This window comes from Panthera onca, chromosome D4 (assembly GCF_046562875.1).
Source record: "Panthera onca isolate mPanOnc1 chromosome D4, mPanOnc1 haplotype 2, whole genome shotgun sequence".
In the NCBI taxonomy this organism is placed as follows: Eukaryota; Metazoa; Chordata; class Mammalia; order Carnivora; family Felidae; genus Panthera; species Panthera onca.
In genome coordinates this window covers 61,846,800-61,869,781 of record NC_138351.1, presented here as the reverse complement: position 1 = coordinate 61,869,781, position 22,982 = coordinate 61,846,800, and the positions used below count along the sequence as shown (strand labels likewise).

Here is a 22,982-nt window from a genome sequence, read left to right as displayed (position 1 = left end):
CCCGTCCCCCCCCCCACATCCTGCTGCATTCCCCATTCCTCTCATTCAAACACACATGCATTCAGGGCAGAAACAAATTCTGTTTCTGTTATGTGCCAGGCATGGTGCCTCACATTGAAGATGAGGGAGGAACGAAGATAAACCTTCAAGAAGCCTGTAGTCCATCAGGTGCCCAAGCTAGAAGCCTGAGCATCACCTCCAACTCCCCCATCGCTCACCCCTGCAGGAATGAGGAGCAAATCCCACAGCTGGCTTCATTCCCTCCATCTCCCCTGCCAAGGCCTGAGCCCAGATCCTCACCTGTCTCATCAAAGTGACTCCCAGCCTCCCTCCTGTGGGGCCCTCTCCAGTTCTCTGCAAATAGCCAGAAGGACACCTCTAGCACACATCCAAATCTGCCCTCTCCTTAGCTTAGAGCCTTCCATGGCTCCTCACTGCCCTCCGGAGGAAGTCCACGCTCTCTGGCCTGGCATTCAAGGCCCATCCTGGCCTCTCTTGATCCAGCAGGGTTGCCCTAGTAGGAAATGAGCTGTGGGTGGTGAAGCCATTAATTCCCAACCACCCTTCTGACTTCTTATCAGCCAGGATACACATGCACACAGAACCCATACACACACAGAGACACACAGATACAGACACACACACACATACTCAGATGTGCCCTGGGCCGTAAACAAGCAAGTCTATTTACACTGACATACATGCACACAGATGTAGTTGTCAGATTTAGCCAGTAAAAACGTAAGGTGCCCAAATGAACAACAAATCATTTGTTAGTATATCTGGACCGTACTTAGGCTAAAATATAATTGTTTATCTGAAACTCAAATTTAACTGGGCATTCTGTATTGTACTGGGGGACCCTACAAATCAAAAAAGATCTACAAAGACTTCGATCCCCCACAGAACACGGCTTGCACACTTAACACATATTACACGTTTACAGTACAGTTCATGTGTGAACGTGTACCTCACACTGTCGTGCCTCCACGACTAATGGGCATCTCACTGCCTGAGACAGAACCATGGCAGGGCCACGACATTGGCCAGCTGTGGTGAGCTCTTCAGGGAAATGTTTATTCTGTGAACAAATGCCTAATTGACAGGAATTCCTGGACGTCCAGCTCCAGAAATGTTGTGTGCCCGGAGTAGTAATCCCTGCGGAAGCCAGGCTTCCACTGAGCACAAAGCCCTGGCTATAGGAATAGCAGTGGCGCGAGGAGTCTGTGGGACCTGAGCCTCTGAACCTGACTTCAACACATCTGTACTCTGTGTCTTTGGGAAAGTCACTTAACCTCTCTTAGCCTCTATTAGCTCATCAGTATAATGGAAGTGTTCCCTTAATAAACCAGCACCTCAGGGTTATGGTGAGAACTGTTAAATGACATAATGCATGTGAAAGACTTTTTTAGAGTTTTGGTAAGAATGAGTACCTGTAAACAGACACAAAATCAAACAGATGCTAACTGCAATTGGATTCAGGGATGGAGTCGCCCCTCAGGTTGCAAGTGTAGCACAGAAGAGCAAAAAGGGGATAAAACATTGGAACAATTAAATTCAGGCAGTTGAAGAGGGTGGGAGGAAAGTTTGGGAGGGGAAGGATATGGTTATGGCATAGACGGTGGTGATAGTTGCATGGGTGTATACTTATCTTGAAGCTCATTAGATTGTATACACTAAACATGGGCAGCTTTTCGCATGTCATACATACAAAATGGTATGTCAGTCATACCTCAATAAAGTGGTTTTAAAAATAATAAATTTAGGGGTGCCTGCCTGGGTGGCTCAGTAGGTTAAGCGTCTGACTTCGGCTTAAGTCATGATCTCACGGATTGTGAGTTCGAGCCCCATTTCAGGGTCTCTGCTGACAGCTCAGAGCCTGGAGCCTGCTTCAGGTTCTGTGTCTCCCTCTCTCTCTGCCCCTTCCCCACTTGCACATGCACGCTTTCTCTCTCTCTCTCAAAAATAAATAAACATTAAAGAAAATTAAAAAAAACAATGAATTCAGGCATTAGTATGAATTAATTCCTACAGTCACATCCAAAATAGGTTAGGTTCAGAATTCAGCACAAACAGGGAAACTGCATATGTTCAAAACACTTTGAAACTCTCTAGGATTGCATATACCATGTTGCCCAATGTCAAATAACAATTCTTATGCAAACTAGAAGTTGAGGACCACTGAAATAAAATGAAGGCAGGGACAAAAGGAACTTCTATATGCAAATGTTTGGGCATTTTCTGCTTTTAAAGTGACTAGCAAATCTCTAGTGGTAAATGGTGGGGGTGGAGAATTCAAGAATTCCTTCTTGCCTAACTCTCTATTCTTTTTAAAACATTGAGTTTCTATATGGTAGACATTAGTATTGTCCACCAATGTTTCTGATTATTTTCCACCTGCAAACACAATAGGATTGGATGTCCCTGCTTTCTTGAACTTAGGAGAGACCACATTACCTGCTTGGGACAATGAAATGTGAAGTGATGTGCGTTACTACCAGGCAAAGCTTTAAAATACTTGGAAACAATTCTTCATCTCCTCCTTCCTATGCTACAGTGACCAACAACATTCCAAATGGTGAACTCTGACTATCCAAGAGAGGCCAGTATAGAGCAGAAACCCCACAACCTACAATGGATGTAGCATGAGTGAGAAAGGACCCCTGACTCTTTTAAGCCTTTCATATTTGGGAGTTGTGTGTTACTGCAGCAAGCCCCAGCTCATCCTGACTACTATGCTCCATAACATTACTACATATAAATAGATTTGTCTGTTGTCGTGAATATTTTTTAAGTGGCATTACATTATATATTGGGAGGAAAGTTCTAAGTAACTTTGTAAGTTAAATGAGCCTAGTGCAAAATCACGGCACTTATGCACTGCCCAGTTTCCTTCCAAACAGAATCTGTAGCAGCTCAGCAAGTCAAAATACATACTGGCAGACAGAGTAGCTAATATAACAATGGAGAGATGGGAATCCATTCAGAGAAAACAGGAGAGGATTGTACCTAGAAGATTTGCCAAAAGCCAGGAATGAAATATTGTATCATGGATCAGTGAAAGCATTTAGGAGTGGATAATAGAAGAAATTAGTACCAAAAAGTTCTGGACAAGAGGGCTGGGAGGGAGGTATGTTTACTGAATGCCTGCTGTGTGCCAGATACTGTGTTACATGCAGTGAAAATATAATTTCTTTACGTATTGGTCTCACTAAAACTCAATGAAGTAGAAACTGAGGCTCAGAGAGGTCAAATAAGTGGTCAAGTTCATACAGTGGCAGGGCAAGGATTCAAACCCATGTTGGCTATGCTCTTACACAGATGCTCTTATTGGAGCCATAGGGAAGCTGAGTTTGGCAGGACTCACTGGCCACCATTCACTCCAGGCACGGTTGAAATTTAACGAGGCAACAAGCTTATGCTCAGCTTCCCAACGGCTCAGATGGGAAGGTCTACTGAAGGGAACCAAGGTGTCCAGAGGCTCAGTCCCACACAAGGCAGCCCTGCTTATGACCTCTTGCTCTGCACCCACAAGGGTCCCGGGCTTCTTGGGAGTGTCCTCCGAGGAAGAAGCAGCATTCCAGGACCAGATGCAGACAGCTGTGTGCTTCCTGCCGCCTCTGGTGACTCATGCTGGGACAAGAAAGCCGCTTTTTTCCTGGATTCCCTGTCCCCAAATCCTAATCTGGGGAAAGCCTCCTTAAGCTCCCTAACACAAGACTCTGTCTGGGTGGCTGGCGCACGAGAGGGGTGGAGGCCAATGACGTCCAGAACAAAGAGGAAATTCAGGGCGGGAGATCATTTTCTCTCCCTGGCATGCCTCCTGTGGCCATCTGGCTGAGGGGGCTGTTATTCAAACCTCTGGATCACGGACTGTTTGTTTTTTAGGAGCTTGCAGCTGATTATTTTCATCAGATTCCCTACAACCAACTGCGTTGGCTCCCTTCACGGGCAGACCTGTGCAGCCAGCACGTCCTCTCGGCTGGGTTCACAGTTCCCTCACAGGGAATGAGCAGCCTCACTCTTCCCTAACCACTGAGTGGCCACTGGGCCAGGATGGGGCCATCACCTCTGGATACCAGGGCCAGGCCTCCAGATGTTCCAGCTGATGTCACCTGTAGAGACTGGCATGGAAAAGGAGCATCTGAAAGATCAGAAAGCCCCTGGTGGCCAGACCAGCTCCAGTGGCCTTTGGTTTTGTCATCCCAGTTCTGAAAAGGCAGCACCAACATTTTCTGGGCATCTCCAGAAAGGTGGGATATAAAGAGCTCAGAGAGGTCCGTTATTCTTGCTGTAGGGCAGCTGAACCTCCATTTCCTCTTCTGGGGCTTGGGGACAGTAAAGCTTTATGTCTCTGGGCTGTTGTATGCAAATGCATACACACAGTGACATATGTAAAAGGCCTAAGACCATGTCCGTGCACAGCAGGTTCTCAGTAAAAACTATGAGTTCCCATCTCTCATTTCTTCAAGGATATGATACACCAGCCTTTCCACTCCACTGGCTCCAAGGATAAGTGAAACAGCTGGGGTTCCTCACTGTGGGGACAGGATGCAGAGACTGAGGGCTTTCCTCCCAGAGGTGATAGGAATAGCCCACGTCTTCAAAGAAACTGGGTGATAACTCTTTACCCAGAAAGTCAAATCCAAGTGGTTTGGTAAGATGTGAGCTCAGTTACTCAACATGCCTTCTGGATGTCAGCCTGTCCATGGGGTCAGACAGATAGACCCGGGCAGCTGAATGGAAGCAGAAACCAGTTGTTCTGCACGAGGAAGGTCATGTCTCCTCTCCTGCGGGAGTCACACAAGCCCTGTGTGAAAGTCTGGCAGCCCCTTACCTAAGAAGAAGGTTCCCTAAGAAGGTTACAGCAATTTCTAAATCAAACATTATTTTTCATTCTTTGTATCTTAACTTCTCAGAGCTTCTCACTTCTGCCTTTAGGAAGTGAGAGAAACAGGGTATCCCTACAATGCCTTGCCTGGCTCCCCACTCCCAACCGTCTCTGCTCTCCACAGCTGAGATGGCCCCAGATCCATGGTGCCGCCTTTCCCCAGGGTGCTCAGAGGACTCAGCTCCGGTGGGCCTGGGCAGCTGAGCCAGCAGGGAAGGGCTTTTGACCCCCTCCTGGTATCAGTCCCAGCTCTGCAGCCCATTCCCTCAGGACCACTGGAGTCCCTAACCCAGAGACTTGAATCCTGACCCTACACCTCAGGCTTATGGCTCCCAGACCACCTCAGAAGCCACCCACTTTCCTAGAAACTCCCACAGTGCCCCCTCCTCAGCCCCTGGTTACAGCTCTGGCAGCTGCAGGCCCTTCCCTGGACCACCAGACACTATTGCTTCTGGCCCAGCCCCAGACGGAGCTCTGTGCAGTGCAGCTGAATGGACCCACACTAGCTCACCTGAAGCAGCATCTCACTGCTATGGTGCCCCAGGGGTCCTGTGCACAGGAGGAACCCACTGCGCACAGGACAAGACGGTTATCGGAACAAGCGAATGACAGTGTAGTGTAAGAACTGCAGTAGAGGCATGCAGAGCATGGGAAGGTTGTCCTAGAGGATGTGAATCCACTCCACCCCCAGGTGTGGGAAGGGGGTCAGGGAAAGCTCTGGGGAGCCAGTGCTGTCCAGCTAGGAGTCCTGTTCCCCTAGAGCAGGAGACCAGAGTGGGACAGCCAATTTCTCATTGATTCAATGGTCACTTCTATCTTTACCATAATCTGTCCCATTGTGGCCGTCCACTCCTGATTCACTTAATTTTACCTCTCAACTACAAATTCAAGGCAGAAGCTTGTCCTGAGTTTAAAACTCTGGATTTTCTTTAGTACAACAGTTAGTAAGGGAGACCTGGGTGTGGAATCAGAAACCCTTGATTGAAGCCTTCCATCTCTTGATCTTTAGAAGTGACTCTGACCACTCTGAACCTCAGTTTCCTCATCAGAAAAGCAGACAAAATAATTCCATCCAGGGCAGTTGCACAGTTCAGACGAAATAATGTGTGTGAGCCAACTTCATGAACCGGAAACCCCTCTGCCCATGGGAGAGTTTATCATGGCAGCAAGACCTTCCCATGGGCTGATCCAACAGCTTTCCAAGAAATGGAAGGAGCTACAAGAAAAACCCTGAATCTTAATTTTGCTCTGTTGGCATGCCTATAATTGCTGGGTTTGCTGGTCAACATGTGCCTCATAAATGAATTCTTAGCGGGCTTGGCATTTTGCATCTGCATTCTCCTGCAACTGCTTTGCAGCAGAGAAATCCCACCTGAATGGCAAGGATACATACCCAAGGTCCCTCAGAATAAGCTTCTGACAGATGGGTGGGTGAATCCAATGGCAATTTTGGGAGGTTGGGGGTGTCATTTAGAAAAAAAGCAGGAGAAGGGAAGCAGGGAGAGAAGGAAGGAGGAAGGAGGGAGCTTGTTTGAGGGGAAGGAGACGCTCATGCTTGCCCAATGCTCAAGAAACCTTGGTGAAGGTAGCAGGTGCGTACATGCTGCTGACCTGCTCCCGACCTCTCCAAGGGAGGCCCAGGGGGGGCCTGGCTCTGGAGGGGAAACCGGAGCTGGAAGTGGCTTTCAATTACTTTTCAACGGCTGGCCATGGGAAAACAGGAAGAGAGCATTCAAAGCAGGGAGCTCTCAGAGGCAGAGCCTCTCAGAGACGGTGGGAGTCCCACTGACTCTGGTGGGGGAGGGGACACCTGCAGGAAGAAACACCAACCACTGAACCTACTGTAAGAGTCCTGTCCTACGCTTGGGCTGAACTGAGGGGACAGAAGGAGAAGCGTTGGATCTGAGTCTGGGAAGCTCACCCCTGATGCCTTGTGTGTGGCCCCAGACAAGTCGCTTCTACCCTGCAGGCCTCGGTGTCCCCTTGTGTGTATCTGGAGAACTGGACTGTGCAGATCTCTAAGCATCTTTCCCAAACTGACCCCTGTGGTCTCTGATGCAAATGTCCCATGAGGAAACTCAGGGAACAGAGGAGGGTGACTGGTCACCGAATTCCACACCCCTCCTCTCTGTCTGCTGGATTTCTCATCACCATCCACGCTGCTTACTGAGTACCTAACAAGAGAAGGCTGCTCACCAACACACAGTTCTGCAGAGTCTGTTTGCCATGTCGTCCTGTTCACTCCCAACAGGCCTGTGAGAAAGTAACAATAGTTCATTGACTCATATTACATGCCAAGCATTATTCTAAGCCCTCTACATATTTCATTTTACTTAATCCATGCCATCATATGAGGTATAGGTATTATTGTCCCCATTGTCCCCATTTTACTGATGTCCGCTTGCCCTGCCATACATGAGCTGGTCCACAGGGCTCCTCTAGATGCCCAAGGACCTGGGGCCTGTGAGCCTGACCTGCATGCTGCTCTCCACCACTGGGGCTCTCGCTCCCACCTGTTTGCACTGGGTCCATATTTCTTTCCAGCTGTCCTTGGCTCTGGTCTCCCTCCTACCAGAGGGGAGTCTTGAAAAATCATTCTCCTGGTGCAGCAGGAAGAAGCCACTCGGGTGGGCTGCGTGCTGAGGGAGATGCTGAACTTCTTTCCACAGGTCTTCTCCTCCCCAGAGGAGGGCTGGCCTACCAGTCTCCCAGGGCAGCCTGAACAAGTGTCTGTTCTAGAAACTTGGCCGAATGTTCTTCCTTCCTCACTGGCTCAGAGGATCTGGGGTCATGTCTGCTGGGGTCAGCCCTCCACCTGTGTCCTAGATCCCAGGACCTCCCTCTCCTGCACAGCCTCCCCTCCCTGGCAGCCCCTCTCTCCCTCTCTGCTGGCTCCTTTCCACCCATTGCAGCTGAAGTGCAGCAGAGAAAGCCCGGACACAGAGTCCAGAGACGGAATCAAATCCGGCCCTGCCACTTACCAAATGCAGGACTCCAGATAGGATGAGCCACCCAGCTGAACCTCAGTTTCCCTAATGGAAGCTGGCGCTATAGAGACTATGGGATAGCACATTCTCTCTAGTCTGATTCTAACTGTTTCCATCTTGCGGCCTCTGCTCCATCCTGACCTGTCTCCTGCCTGCGGATTATCTAACACATTCACTCAGTAGACAGCCTGGACACAGAGAATACAGGCCCTTCTAGCAAGGTGTCCACAGTCTCGTGGGGCAGGGAGACAATAAACAGGTGATTACAAGACCATGTCTTGAGAACCATGATGTCAGAAGTCGAGGGTGCTTAGGCAAAGGGAGGAAAGGCATCTAATTCAGGCTTGGGGTGCCTGTGGAGGCTTCCCAGAGGAGAAGGCATCAAGCTGGGAGCTGAGGGCTGGGAGCAATCAGTTTTTTGAAGGAGAGGACGAGTATTCCAGACAGAGCGAACAGCTTCACCAAGGCCCAAAGACAAGAGAGGATGAGCAGGTTAGGGGACATGAACGTGATTTGATTTGGCTGGACCACAGAGCATATGTATGCATGTGGGCATGTATGTGTATATGGGGGGGTGTATGCATGTCTGTGTGTGCATGTGTGTACATGTGCATGCATATTGGAGGAGGAGAGGATAAAGAGGTGAGCCTGGAGAGGTGGGCATGGACTGACTCAGGCAGGGCAAGACTTTGAGTATTATACCAAGAGCAGTGGGCCCATTGGAAAGATTTTAAATAGAAAAGGGACATGGTCAGGAGTGTACTTTAAAAAGATCCATCTGTTTGCCATGGGCAAAGGGGGACCCGATTTAAAAATATATATATTAACAATAGCAGCCGTCTGTCAGGATGTGGAGCCACTGGAACTCCCATATTCAGATATACTAGGAGGTGCGCCTATAACCTGCCCCACCATTTAAAGAACTATTTGCAATACCTAGTCAAGTTGAAGATCTGTTTACTCTTGACCCAGCAGCTCTGTTTCTTGGGAGACATGTGTGAAGATATTCACCACAGAGCCATTTGTAATGGTGAAAAAGCAGAAATGACCTAACCAGGCTGTAGGGGAGCAGCTCAGTAAACTACAGTTCATTCATACAACAGAATACCACACCGTGGTTAAATGAATGAATTAGATCTCCATGCAGCAAGGACAAATCTGAAACTATAAGGAGCAGTGGAAGAAATAAGGCAACTCGCAAAAGAACATGAACCCAATACCATATGGTTTGTGGATCCTCAGTAAAAAAGGTAGAAAAACATATATGGGAATAAATCCCATCAACTTAGGATAACACTAACTCTGTGAGGGAGTGTTAAGGGATAGGGTAGGAATTTTGCTGAGATTTTAATATTCTATTTCTGTAAAAGAGAGAAGTAAAACAAATATGGTGAAATGTTACCTGTTGAATCAAAATAGTGGGTATCTTGGTGTTTCTTGCATTATTTGCTGTACTTTTTTATATGTTTGAAGTGTTTTTTCAATTAAATTTACAGTGGATTGGTGGAAAATAAGACATGGCGGGGACATATCTGCTGGGGAGGCTTAGGCTGTGTCCGTGGGTGGGGTGCCAGGGAGCCATACCAGGGGAACACCCAGACGGGACTGAGAGAAGCAGGTGTCAGTGAACAATACCCCAGAAGTTGAATCTGCACAACTCCCGGCCCTCTGTGGTGTCTTCTTTCTTTCTCCTTTCTCTACCCTTGGGCGCTCATCAGAGCTCCGCCTCCAGAAAGCTTCCTCAGCTACTCCAGTGCTCAGAGATCTGTCTGTTCTGACATCCTGTAGCCCTTACCATATTGGTCACTCTAGGAATCATTTCACACAACTATGCCTGAACTTGTGGTGTCCATATGTGTCCTTTCTCTAGCAAAACCGTATGGGTGAGGGGGCAGGAACTGTCTCTCGTGCTCTTGATGGCTGTCCCTCTGGGTGTGTCTATGTGGCTAATTGCTGTTTCCCAGGCCCTCACATAATGCCAGACCCATGGTCACTGCAGGAGAAATTCTAGCTGAATGAATAAATGAATAGATAAGTGAATGACTAAATGAGTTCCAGGAAGAATTGTTGAGGAAATGCCAAGAAGCAACGTGGCAGCCCTAAATTCAAACCATGACTTCGCCATCAACACGTAGCAACTTTGGGAAATTCACTTCACTTCTCAGAATCCATTCCCCCAGCTATGAAATGGAGAAAACACCCATCTTTCAGGATTGATGCTTATGGATATTATCTATTGCTTGCTTATACATACCTATAAACGTTGTATATCATGGTAATTATATCCATAATACATCTCTAAGATGCCTATCATTTCCTCCCCAACCACACTCATGTTTCATAGAACTTTCCTTGTTCCTAGTCCAGAAAACGTGGTCTTTTATACGAGGTGATCTGGTCCCTTCTGCAGGCAGCTGATGGGAGTTCCAACCTAAGCTGGGCCAATCAGACTGTCCCTCCCAGGAGTTTAGACTGTAGAGACCTAGCCAACTGGCATACATTCATCAAAAATTTGATAAGCCGCCTCTTCTAACTATTCCCTCCTGAGATTGCACAGCCATATATTTTAGCCAGTGTGCTGTAATGCAAGATGAGAGCCTGGAAATTAGGGAGAAAAATAGGACACTGTCCTCCCTCCTGCCCCGTATCACACGCCACCTTGTTGGGCCTTTGGGGATGAGGCTTCTCTCTTTCACAAAGCCAATCCTGATTTGCTTCTCCCCACAGCCCTTAGCCTAGTTAGTGCCTGGCCCTGAGAAGGTGCTTTGATAACATGGGTTTAGACCAGATCGGGAGCTTTGGGGATGGTATGGCTGTAGATTGGGTCCCAATGAATTGTGTTGGATTTGAATGGAATTGGACCAGGACTCATGATGGAGAGAGAAAGTAGGCTGGTTGAGTGCAAACAAACCCAAATCCTTAGAGGCATGTTTTGAGCAATTAGAGATGTTTACCTTGTGGCAGAAAAAGCTTGTGGACAGCAAACAGGAAAAGGGATCTGATGTTCTTTGTGGCTAAGAGAAACAAGTGTGGCATCATACTAGGAAAAATTATGTCAGACCAGCTCGTAGATATACTGGGTTGTCTTGTAAGGCTTCATGTTTGGGAGGTGTGCAAGCAGAGACCTCAGGCCATGCAGTCACTATTCGGGCACTGTAGTGGGGTTGGGCTAGATGACCTGCAAAGTTCCTAGCATCTGGGGGCGTCTAAGTTTATGCTGTCATTTATTGGTGCATCCTAGATGAAATTGTTAGCCAAACTTCCAGTAATTAATGAGACCTCTCGGAAACCTTGGCCATCTGTTCTGAAATAAATATCAGACCAAGAGCATCCACGGAATAACTGTCATGATTTATCATTTCAGTTTTTATTATGCAGTTTTATTAATGTTGGATAGAGTTTTAAGAAAAGTTGTTTTGTCCTAAAAATGTTAATGGGTTGCCTGTCAGCTTCAAAAGAAGAAAAACTGCTATCGGGAAAATTGTGTAGTTAAGAGTGCTAACCTGGAAGTGGAAAGAAGAAGCCAAGTTCCAGCACAGGCCCCGGCATGTGCTCAACACATGGACATACCCTGCTCTTTCTCTTTTAACGGCCTTTTCGAAGTCACCAAGAGGACAAAATCAGGATGACACCAGGCCAGCTTGCAGAATCCAGTGGGAGTTTGTGGTCTGTGTGATACCCGCGGACTGACAAGAGAGTTTTCCAAAGTGGTATGTGGAATAAGAGGTCCCCCTGCCCCATAATGAGTCCCCTTCCAGTGCTCCTGTTACTATAACAATCCACTCCTTGAATAAGCAGGCCATTCTCAGAAGAGGCAGAAAGTGAAGAGCTTGATGGGTGGGTCTTTGCGGGGCAGGGTCCATCCTGCTCCTGTCTTCTTCTTGGGCCTTTTGGCATCTTGGTGTTTGCCGATAAGCCAACCCCAGGTAGACTTGGCCACCAAACAGCCATTTCCTTGCTCCATGAATCCAGCTTCCAGGGGCCATACATCAAAGTCAGAGAGGCATCTACAGGGCAAACAACGATGAAGGATCCCCACACCAGCCAAATCACCTACAACTGTAGTTTTGTTTTTTTTTTTTAACCTTGGCTGTGGGAGCTTTTAAAAACCTAATACCCTACATCTAAAACCATTAAAATCAGAATCTCTGGGAGTAGGACATAGACATCAGCATTTTACCTTTAAAAAAAATGAGATATACTTTACATACCTCTGAAATGTATAGGTCTTAACTACATATCTTAATGTGTTTTAACAACGCATACACCCATGTAGCTTATGCCTCTATCAAGATTTGGACCATTTCTATCACATCAGAAAGTTTCCTCCTGTTCCTTCCTAATCAATCCCCATCCTCAGACTTCAAGATGCTACCACTGTTCTGATTTTCCTGCCTTAGATTGTTTTTGCTTGTTCCAGAATTGCATATAAATAGAATGAAACAGGGGTGTCTGGGTGGCTCGGTTGGTTAAGTGTCCGACTTCAGCTCGGGTCATGATCTCACGATTCATGAGTTTGAGCTCCATGTTGTGCTCTGTGATGACAGCTCGGAGCCTGGAACCTGCTACAGATTCTAGGGTCTCCCTCTCTCTATGCTCCTCCCCTGCTCATTCTCTGTCTCTCTCTCAAAAATAAACATTAAAATAAATAAATAGATAGAAAGAAAGAATGATACATTATGTACTCTTCTGTGTCTGGCTTCTTTTACTTAGCATAATGCTTTTTAGATTCATCCATGTTTTATATGTATCAGTAGTGCATTCCTTTGTCATTGCTTACTTTTATTCCGTTGTGTGGATTTATGCAATTCATTCCTCCATTCAGCGTGATGGTTGATGATTCTGAATAAAGCCTCCATAAACATTCACATACAAGTCTTTGTGAGGACATATGTTTTTCTTTCTCTTGGTTAAGTACTCAGGAGTGGGACTCCTGGGTTATATCAGCAGTGTATGTTTAACTTTATAAGAAACTTCCGGACTGGTGTACGAGGTGTTTCATTTTACACTCCTACCAGGAGTGGAAGAGAGTTCCAATTGCTCCACATCCTTGCTATCACTTATGCAAGTTTTTTTAGTAACCTTTTTATTTTAGAACAGTTTTAGATTTACAGAAAAATTGCAAAGGTAGTAAAAGAGAGCTCTGATGTATCCTGAACCCAGTTTCACTTATTATTAACATCTTAGGTTAGTACGGTATATTTGCGACAATGAATGAACCATTGTTGGCACCTTTACATTAACTGAAGTCCATTATTTATTGAGATTTCTTTAGCTGTTACCTAATGTCTTTCTTCTATTCCAGGATCCTACCCACAAAACCATATTACATCTAGCCAACATGTCTTCTTAGGCTCCCCTTGGCTGTGATGATCTTGGCAGTTTTGAGAAGTATTAGTTATTTTCTAAGATGTCCTCAGTGGGCATTGTATGTTGTTTTCCTCAATATTATGCTGGAGTTAAGGATTTTAGAAAGGAAGACCACAGAGGTAAAGCACCATTCTCATCACATCACATCCAGGGTACAGTTACCACAACTTATGACTCTTGATGACCTCAGTCATCTGAATGAAGTATCAAGAAAAAGTCTTCAACATGCCCACATTGTTATTTGCCTTCCCAATGCTCTTCATTCCTTCTGCAGTGTCCAATCTGCTTTATCCTAATCCAGTGAATTTTTAAAATATCAGATATTAGGTTTTTTAGTTCTAGAGTTTCTGTTTGGTTCTTTTTTGTCATTTCCATTTCTCTGTTTGGATTCTCCCATTTGTCCACTAATTATGTCCAACTCTTCATCTTCTATTAAATCGACGAACATTTTGATAATAGCTATTTAAAGCTTTTATCTACTAATTCCATCATTTTATATCTGTGGACCTGTTTTTACTAACTGTTCTTCCTTTGAGTTTGGTGCACGTTTCCCTGCTTTTTTGTGTTTCCAGTAATTTTTGTTTGCTTGACAGACATTGTGGATACTATGTTGACACTCGGGATTGTTACCTTCCTTTAAGGAGTGTCATGTTTTTGTTTTGTCTTTTTCTGTTTTGTTTTGTATTCTTCCTGGCAGACAGCTAGCTTTATTCTAAAGATAGAAAGGCAGAGACTTCCTGGGGTCTCAACTGACTGTCCAGGGCATTGGGTGAGGGCTCTCTAATACAGCTAGTCCGAAATCCAGCATCTGTCAGCACTGCGAGACTACCAAAATCTCTGTCCACCTCACAGCCCTCGGTAGCTGTTTCCCACCAGGTTTCTCAGAGTCTAACTCTGCTCATGTACAGCTTACTACTCAGCAAAAGACTTAAGGGGGATCCATGAATTTGGATCCACGAATTTGTGAAAACTGATACACCAGTATTTTTTTAATGTTTGTTTTTGAGAGAGAGAGAGCGAGCGAGCATGAGCAGGGGAGGGGCAGAGAGAGAGAGGGAGACACAGAATCCACAGCAGGCTCCAGGTTCTGAGCTGTTGGGACAGAGCCCGATACAGGGTTTCAAACTCACAAACCATGAGATCATGACCTGAGCTGAAGTCAGACACTTGACTGACAGCCACCCAAGGGCCCCTCACATTACCATTTTTTTAAGTTCCTTTAGTGATTACAACAAACAGCCAAGGTTGAGAACATTGACCATTAATTCCCTAAAGTGAAGGAGCTGGAAAAAAAGGCCCTGGTACCAAAGAAAATGCAAAACCAGTTTTTGGGACAAAGTCATGAAGGATGTTGATAAAGGAGCTCTCCCCTAAAATGGCACTAATCTGGCAGACATAACGGAATAGAATCCAAAACAAATCAATGAGAGAAGTTTAGTGTACTTCCTGCTTTAAAATGATAAGCCATGATACTCTTGCTCTGTTTGAGAAGCCCCGGTTAGGACCTTCCTATCACCTAAACTGCAGACACTAAAGTGATACCTGGTCCAAAAGAATGCCTGAGGCACTAAAGCCATCAGGTGGAGGAATTTAGTGATTTCCTGTTAGCTGTCAGGTTCTAAGCTCAGAGAATACAGAGAGTTATAAGAGGTCATTCCTGCTCCAGAGTAGTTCCCAGTCTGATTCCCAGTATACAGAGAGGTAAATGAAATACATTTCAGACTGTGATAGGTCCGTGGTATGGCAGAGATACAACCAAAGTGCTTTTAAGAGTGTGGTTATTTCTAGCTTTGGGTCTGAAAGTCTTCACAAAGGAACTGTTTTTAAGCCAAGTTCCGTTAAGGATAAGAAGAGTGAAGAAGGTGGAGAAGTGAAGAAGGATGTTCAAGGCAAAGAGAACATACTCGAGGGAGAAAAAAATAGAACGTGGGGGGAATTGGGGAAGTTCAGTGTAGAAGCATGAGGAGTAGAAGCATGGAAAGGTAGAAAGAAGATGCCATCACCCTCCCCATCGAGTGAAATGAATCAAATTTAGAAAATAACTTAAAAACAGTTTTGTTGATTGATTTATAATGAACCATACCTCACTTACTAGATCTTTGACAGAAGTTTAACAACGGTCTGTCAGAGTCAGGGACATGAAAACAAACACCGTACATGGAATCAAAGATGTCTGACCATGTGAACCTGAGCTGAAGAATGTAACCTCACTAAAGTTACACAGTGCATTTTAGCATAGAACTGTGGAGAGTGACCTTTACACAAGGGTGGTGACCCTCCTTCTTGTTACTGTATAGGCACAGGCATAATTGCTGGGTGGACTGGGAGACTTAATGATTAAAGACACTTGGCCTTGGGGACCCTGGGTGGCTCTGTCGGTTAAGTGTCCAACTCTCGATTTCGGCTCAGGTCATGATCTCACGGTTCGTGAGACTGAGTGCCAAGTTGGGCTCTGCACTAACAGTGCAGAGCCTACTTGAGATTCTCTCTCTCCCTCTCACTCTGCCCTCCCACGCTCGCACTCATTCCCTCCCTCTCTCTCTCAAAATAAATAAATAAACATCAGAAAAAAAAAGACACTTGGCCAAATGTGTCTTGGAGACTTCTCATGGCCAGTGAATATGAGTCTGAGGCCTGTGGCGCCCGTTTACTGCAAGTTTGCCCCTGAGGAAGTCCTGTGATTCCTCTTACCCTCAGTCCCCTCCTCCGTGAAATGGACACATTAATACCTACTGGCCCTGCTGTCCCACGGGGATTCTCAGGAAAGACCAAATGACCTACTTTGTGTGGAAAAGCCTTGTAAGGTTTAGAGCCTGACTGTGATGCAAAGAGTTATGATTACTAATAATAAACAAGAAGAATGTGTGACAATGACCAGAATTTCCTGTTGAGACAACAACTCCATGAAACCATTAAGAGAGGTAGGATGTTTGTCAATTCCACAATGAGAGTTATGCTCTGGTATTGTTTCAACTGTCTCCAGGGAATAAAGGGTTTGACAGCAATAAAGAATGAGCCAATTTGTCCTAAAGATTCTTGTTCTTTTTAGAATCGTTTCAGTACCTTCCCCAGGCTTTTCTTGCCTATTCTGCCAGGACTGATGAGAACTGTGCATTATTCAATTAATTTTTTCTTTAAAAGAATTTGTCTTCCCATGTGCTAATACTCACATAATTCACGTCTCAGAATACCACCCTGCTACCCAGGCAACCCTCAGGCTGGGGCCCTGCAAAACATCTCTTTCCTCAATCACCTCAGAAGTTTCTTCTGCTTACCAAGAAAAGAGGGAAATGCGTGCCCGGAGACCAAACCAGTCTGCCGGATCCCTTTCGTTCCCTCTATCAGCTCAGGACCAGAGGCTTTCATGTGGTTACCAGTTGGCATTTATAAATTTGTCAAAGAAAGGAGTGTGGGCAAAGCCCTCTGGGGGATACACACTGCCTTTCAGAAATGCAACAGAAGGATTCTTTCTTGCTGGTCTAATGATGCCTGGTGGTGACTTTGATGACCTATGGAATGTCATTTTCATTTCATGGCCTCACACAAAGTAGCCGACTGCCCTCCTCCATATCCTGTCACAAAGAGCCTGTGGATTCTGGTGCCAGATGGCGATCCAAAGCTTTTTCTTGAACTTCTTCCAAATTTACACTAAAATAATCAAGCTCCTATAATAATGGGGAAAGTCCTGCATCACTACCAAAAACCTGGAAAGGGTTCCCTCTGGCTAGAATTTTACAGCACTTCTCAAATTTTAATGGGCACATGAATCACCTGGGAATCTTGTTAAAGTGCAGATTCTGATTCAGTAGGTCTAGGATGGGACCCAGGAATTTGCATTTCTAACATACTCCTGGGTGATGGTCTTACTGTTGGTCCCTGGACCACACTTAGAAGAGCCAGAAGTCAGAAGACAAATTCTGAGCAATTCTAGAACTCAAAGGAAGTGGTTAAAGAGATGCATATGGTGGAAGAAAGGTTGAAGAGGGAATCAAGAGCTACAATGGAGCTTCTACATATAGATAAGAAGAGAGGACACAGAGAAAAAGAATGGAGGCTGCACATATACTTCAACTGCAGAAAAACTCATTAGTCTTAATTCATCATATTACTATAGCAGGGCAGAAATACCACATGATTATTTTGATAGATGACCAAATCATTTGAGACTATTCAACATTCCATCATCATTTTCCTCCTCTGCCTCCTCCTCTGCCTCCTCATTGCCATCAGGAGAGAGAATATTTTCTTAAAGTGACAAGTGTACTCTACGTAAAATCAAGTCAAGTGGGATGTACTCTATGTAAATCAAGTCAAGATGCTTAATGGTGAACTACTAGAGCCATTCCCATTCCCATCAGTAACCAAAAAGATGTCCATGCCCATCAGTGTGACTAACGCTGGTCTGCACATCCTAATCCAGACAACCAAATACAAAACTGAAATTAGGGGTGCTATTAGTGAGGGTGATGTTCAGTTTCACGTAATCACGGCTAGAACAAAATAGAAGTGTCTTCTTCTCTTGCCTAAATTGCAGGGAGCAGACCAGCCTGGCATAGCAGCCATCCCATGAGTCCAGAGACCCAGGCCTTTCTGGTTCTCTGCTCAGTCTGCACGGAGGGGGCTCTCCTGCTGCAGCTCCGCTATAACTGGCTGCATATCTGATGTCTCAGACCTCATGAATATTTAGCGCTCCCTTGGTTTTTCCAGCTCACATATGCTTTGTTTACTTTATCTATAATGTGTCACACAGCTACTTGTTTCTATTGTTTCTAAGGCAGAACATAAATTTTTAAATAATATAGCAATGCACATCACATGAAATAACTATATTACCTTAACAAAGCTAAACAAAAATAATAAACGTATGATAATGACTACGCATTTTTTAAATGAGGGATAGTATAAATTTATCCTAACAAATACTAAATTGTATCGTAAAAGGGCAAGAAATTCAACAGTGTGCTAACAGCTGAAAAGAGAGATCAATGCAGAAAAGAAAGGTCAGAAATAGTCCTGACGATATATAGAAAATAGTAGATGCTAAGACAATTGTTTCCAAATCAATGAGAAAGAGATGTATTGGGGTACAATTTGCTAACTACATGGAAAAAAATAAAATTAGATGCCTACCTCACACCATTTACAAATTCCAAAGGAATTAAAGCTATAAATGTAAAAATGAAACAATGAAAATATGACAGGAAAATCTGTGTATGTCTTTAGATAATCTTAGGTTGGAAAATGACTTTTATTTTTTTTTTATTTAAAAAAAATTTTTTAATGTTTATTTATTTTTGAGACAGAGAGACAGAGAGAGACAGAGCATGAACGGGGGAGGGGCAGAGAGAGAGGGAGACACAGAATCCGAAGCAGCTCCAGGCTCTGAGCTGTCAGCACAAAGCCCCAACGCGGCCTCAAACTCACGAACTGCAAGATCATGACCTGAGCCAAAGTCGGAAGCTCAACTGACTGAGCCACCCAGGAGCCCCAGAAAATGACTTTTAAATCTGCCAGCAAAGATGGAACAAAAACTGAAAATGTCAATCAACATGATTCTTAATTTTCTCTTTTTTTTAAGATTTAATTTTTAAGTAATCTCCACACCCAACATGGGGCTTGAACTCACAACCCCAAGATCAAGCATCGTATCTTCCACGAACTGAGTCAGCCAGGTGCCAGCCAGGTGCCAGCCAGGTGCCCTGATTCTTAATGTTAAAGGTCTGTACGATTCTTGTAAAAGGCCAAAATTGAACTGGAATAATTAAGTAAGAAGGCTCTGGAACAGGCCTAGCTAACTAGCCTAATTCTTCATCAGGTCCATGAAGAAGTGCTGGTAGGTCACACCAAATGAACACTATGGTTTTGTCCATATGCTAGTGGAAAGGTGTTACACATATATAATTTTTAATCTTTCAGAAAGTATATGGTCAACATGGGTGAAACCTGAAAACAGTATTCCAAATGAAAATCAGACCTGACACGCCACATGTCATGGGATTCTTTTTTAATGAAAAGTCCAGAATAAGCAAATCCATAGAGACAGAAAGGGACCTAAGGGGAGAGGCAGATGGGATGTGATACTCATGTATGTAGTATGTCTTTTGGGGACGATGAAAATGTTCTGGAATTAGACAGTGATAGTTGCATAACTTTGTGAATATACTAAAAACTATGAATTGTATACTTTAAAAAGACACATTTTATGGTATGTGAATCATATCTCAATTTAAAAAAAGAAAAAGAAAGGCGTATGCTACAATTCACTACCAAGCATGGATTCAGTTCTTTTCAACTGATCCTGATGCCTCTATAACATAGTGAGTTAAAAGAATTCCCTTAGGGTATCATTAAGACTTGGTGCCTGGGCAAGGCTCACAGAAAGGATCTCTATGGCTTGATGGCCAGGGTGGGCTAGCAGGGGACATGCCTCCTTACTTTATGATGCAGGTCCCACACAGCCAATCCATAAACCCACGACCAGGTTAGATTTAGCCATGCATCCTCCAAACAACACAAAAAACCTCTGCTTTTAGTTTACAAATTTAAGTAAGTATGTCTGGACTTCCAGTGGGTGGATTTGGCCATCTGTGGTTTCAGAGCATTTCTGAGCTTTTGGTTCCAAGACCATGGCCTTGAACTCACGAGGATTGGGATCCTCTCCCAGAACTCCTGTCCACACCACTTTCCCGCAACTCTGTTGTCAGTGGGCCTTTTGTCCATCTGATACCGTGTGAGTTACAGACAGGGCTTATCAGAGCCAGAAAGCAACTCAGAAGTTAATCACTCTGACTACCCTAATTCCCACCTCCTACAATCACATTTAATGGATGAGGTCCAGAAAGGAGAAGGAGCCATCCACAGATTATCCCACAAATAAGTGAGGAAACTAGAATTAAGTTAAATTTCTGTGTCCCAGTTCCCAAAGCATATGTGGTTGTATATCCAATTACTTCTGTTGCAACATCAGCCTTAGTAACTCCAGTTGCAATTAAATGGTCTCCCACACAGTGAAAAGCAAATGGAAAAGCACCGTCCCAGCATCAAGACAAGGGTATTACCTCTTTCAGAATACTCCAGACAACACAGCAATTTGAAAGCCATGCTCAGGCAGACACTGTGAGAACATACACCTTCTCCAAGTTTCCTAATGACTCCATAAACGTATCCTTGTTCATAGCTGCAGATGGAATTCAGAGGAGGGACCCAAGTATCTGCAGAGCAAATCTGACAGTCTCATAAAATCCAGCAGTAGAAAGGAAGCATTTTTCCTCTTCATCTCCTCTGTCAATGCAGCAGTTTCTCCTATGATCCAGATACCCATTCATTCATTCATTCATTCATTTAACCAACAAACACTTTCTGAACACCTACAGTGTGCCTGGCCCTGTGCTGGACAGTGAAACATGGAAATGGATCAAGATAAGCTTTAAGGAGCTCCCAATCTGTTGGGAGATGCTCCTATATGGCCAGCACCGGCAGAAGGGAAAGGTAAGAGCCAGAGAGTTTATGCAAAGGACCATGGAGACACAGGTGAGGTCCTGATTCTGGCTTGTGGGTCAGGAAGGCTTCACAATGTTGATGGCATTTAAGCTGTGTCTTCAAAGTCTTCAAATGGCAGAGGGGGTAAAGCTCTTATGACAGAGAACAGATGAGCAAAGGCACAAAGCACGAGGAACATGGTGTGTTCAGGAAAGGGGAGGAGACCAGGGTTTCCGGAATGTGGTACCTTGAGCTGTGTTATGTTGACCTGTCCTCAGTGAGTGTCCATCACTAAAATATGAGTTTCCTGGCGTCAGCTAGGGACTGTGCATTAGCCCGTTCTGAATCTCCACCACCTAGCACGGTGCTTAGCACCTAGTCAGCACTCAGCAACCTTTTTCCAAGTAAATGGATAAAAGAAGAGTTAACATGTATTAGGCACTAACTACATGGCAGATGTTGTAATGAGTGCTTTAGATACGTGAAATAAACCTGATGGATATGGTAGTATTATTATTCCTATTGTTAATATCCCCCTTTAACAGAAGAGATGACTAAGACACAGAAGCTTCACACAGCTGGAAAGAGGCCTATTTGATCTTCAGACCCAGGTCACCTTCTGCCAGATGAATGTCTTCCACCGTTTTGGGTCTGTCTCTCCGCTACTCTAGGGGACAAGGCTGTGTCTAGTTCCTGCACTTTGCTCTCTGAAATACTGCTCCGTCACTGTAGTGGGGATGAATGGTAGGAGAGGGAGGCAGGAGCCAGGTTGTAAAGAGCCTTGCCTGCTAGGCAGAGGGTCCCGGACTAGACTTTAGAGATGGTGGAAGGTTCAACACAAGTCAACAAACATGCTTGGTTCTTTCAGTACTTATCATGAGCCTTGCCATGGACTCTGAAGTCAGCACAGATTTCCTGGGAAGAAGAAAATAGAACCCCAAACTCCTTAGCTCTGTGTCAAAGTGGCACAATCAGATATCCAAGAAGTGGTGAGTAGGGCAAAAACCATCATGGGTTAAGGCTTTCTCCATGTGATAGTCTCAAACATCTGGCTCCTTCCTATGCTCTAAATTTGGAACAACTACATATTCACTTCCTCCTAATCAAGATAAGCCCAAGACCGAGAATCCAGACAATTGTGCTAGGTCATTTAATTGCCTTCCTCTTGGAAACCTTGAGCTAGCCATAGGGAAATTCTCTGGCCAAGGCAAAGAATAAAGGTCAACACTATGTCGCATCCTGATGCCTTTTACGGACCCCAGGAGCCACAGGAGAAATCAATTCCAGTCAAACGAGTTGTGAATTTTTTTGTTTTTTGTTTTTTGGTTTTTTTTTTAGTGGAGTCAATATTTTAAGATTCTCCAAGTCATGGAAAAATATACACTAAGAACATGAAAACAACACTCACTGTCTCCAACAGCATAAAATTTACTTCTCATTGTTGTCTAAATAAAACCAGGCTAATTCCATCAGGAGGCTGTGTTCCTTAACCCACCATAAAATGATGTGTTATGAAATATTAATGGAAAAAATAGTATTACAAATGATTCCTACTTTTCCTGGCTGCCCACAATTTTGTTATTAACCATGCTTTCTTTTTTAAAGCTTTTTTTTTCTGACTATGAAAGCAATAGGTACTCATTGTTGAAATTTTGGAAAAGAAAAAGAAAAACGAAATAACAATCGCTGCAACCCACTATTAACAAGTTATTTAAAAAAAAAATTTTTTTTAACGTTTATTTATTTTTGAGACAGAGAGAGACAGAGCATGAACAGGGGAGGGGCAGAGAGAGAGGGAGACACAGAATACGAAACAGGCTCCAAGCTGTCAGCACAGAGCCCGACACGGGGCTCGAACTCACGAACTTTGAGATCATGACCTGAGCTGAAGTCAGACGCTTAACCGACCAAGCCACCCAGGCGCCCCTTAACAAGTTATTTTTTAAACAAAAATTGAGGTCATAAAATCTGAAGTTTTTTTCATTTCTCATTTGTAAGTAGCATAATCCCATACACCGAGTATTCTTCAAATATGTCATTTTTATCAGATATATGAAATTGCTCAGTGTGGAAGTGCCATAATTAATTGAGCCAGTTACCAGCCTGTGGACACCTGGGTTGTTCCCAGTCTTTTGATTTTATAAATCAATGTGTAAAATGTTCTCATGCAAATGTCTTTGTCTTTCTAAGAGTTTCTTTAGGAAGTAGAATGACTAAACCAAGGGGTATGAAAAACCTAAGGTTCTTGATAGATA

The 22,982-nt window shown here is 44.5% G+C and overlaps 1 long non-coding RNA gene across 1 annotated transcript in view; it reads right to left on the bottom strand.

Moving 5' to 3' along the window:
• The window catches only part of LOC132663162 (uncharacterized), a 34,316-nt gene that overhangs the window by 8,837 nt on the left and 2,497 nt on the right, over positions 1–22,982 (bottom strand). The window contains exon 2 of the long non-coding RNA XR_009602960.3: positions 7,094–7,144. This is a non-coding gene — a long non-coding RNA (uncharacterized LOC132663162). The remainder of the gene's footprint in view (positions 1–7,093; positions 7,145–22,982) is intronic.